Below are 1,578 nucleotides of genomic sequence, written 5' to 3'. Positions count from 1 at the left end.
GGGAGCTCTTCTTAATATTTTGACACCAAAATCATGTCGATACACCTTACCGACTGCGAGTAAAGCCACCCACGCTTTAACTTGACAGACTGTACTCGTAATTAATATTAATGTTAATATCAATATCAGTTGAGATAATATTATTAGAATTATAATATCATACGAGGGTTGTTCAAATATGATCGAGACAAACGCTGTAGATGGCGCGCATGTATGTTTTGAAGGTCGTGGCTTGAGCATGTGATAGCTGGGTCCCTTACGAATCGTGTGGTATAGTTTTCGTCGGGAGCGCTTGTTTCACGCGCGTGCTACGACCATGAGTGAACGTCAAGTGCCGACCGCCGTTGCGCAACGTATTGTCATTCGTTTTTTAGTGCGGTAAGGCGTTAAAACACGGAAATTTTTCTGCTTTTGCGAAATCAGTTTGGCACTGAGTGCCTGAGTAGGGCTGTCGTGTTTAAATGGGCCAAAGCATTCAAGGATGGCCGCGAAACCATCGAGAATGAGCCGCATGATCGTCGACCGCAGACCAGCATGACATCAGACAACGTTCGCCGCGTAGAACAAATGATTTTGGAGGACCGTAGAATGAATGTTCGAGACATTTCGGCAGAACTCGGCATCAGTATTGGTAGTGTAGAGTCTATCATCCACGAACACCTTTTATCGCTCGAAACGGAGGAGCATTCCAGCATGAAGTGCGATTCTCCTCCAGGATGACGCGCGCCATCATACCGCTCGTCTCACGCTCGATATAATATCGGAATTGAGGTGGGAGGTAATGGACCCCCCCCCCCCTACAGTCCAGATTTATCACCCTGCGACTAATACATGTTTGGACCACTTAAAAAAGAGGAATTCGTGCGCACATAGCTGTCCGAGTTGCCCAAGGAATTCTTCGATAGCGGCATCAAAAAACTTCCTGAAATGTGGGCAAAAGGCGTAACTTGTGAGGAGAAATACCTAGAAAAACTGTAACTTTTTTCGATTGTAAATAAACGTGTCAGAGTATTTGTCTCGGTCATATTTGAACCACCCTCATATAGTTAATTACATATTATATTAATTCTATTATAATGTACCCTGGTTATACTTTTTTTCAGATTTTCATGTCCTAACTGAAAATTTTAATTATTTTTTAGAATTCCTTGTGCCAGATCTGAATTATAGTTTTTTCAAAAAATCTCTAATCCATTTCAGAAATACATACAATTGATTTGAAAAATTTCCTGTTCCAATTCAAAATTCAGGATGAAATTAGAAAGTTCAAACTTTTAAGTCTGAGAATGATTTATTTGAGGTGGAAATCTTTTGAATTTTAAAATTAAAGCTCAATAATTTATATGTATAAAATACAAACTTTTAACACCTTTTAATTTTGCATTGTTATTTATAGATAAAAATTTGAGTCAACTAACTGAAAATGTACGAAATTAACTTACTATAAAAATAATTGAATTTTCAACTAAAAAAGAGAAAAACAAATTTGCAACAAAACAGTTACATTTTCAACCAGACAGATCTTGTAGTAAGTATTGTTTTAGACTTTCGTTTCTACATACGCACTAATAAAATCTT

Source organism: Belonocnema kinseyi, chromosome 3 (genome assembly GCF_010883055.1).
Source record: "Belonocnema kinseyi isolate 2016_QV_RU_SX_M_011 chromosome 3, B_treatae_v1, whole genome shotgun sequence".
Taxonomy (NCBI): domain Eukaryota; kingdom Metazoa; phylum Arthropoda; class Insecta; order Hymenoptera; family Cynipidae; genus Belonocnema; species Belonocnema kinseyi.
The sequence above is the reverse complement of the archived record's forward strand: the minus strand, read 5'-3'. Positions refer to the sequence as shown.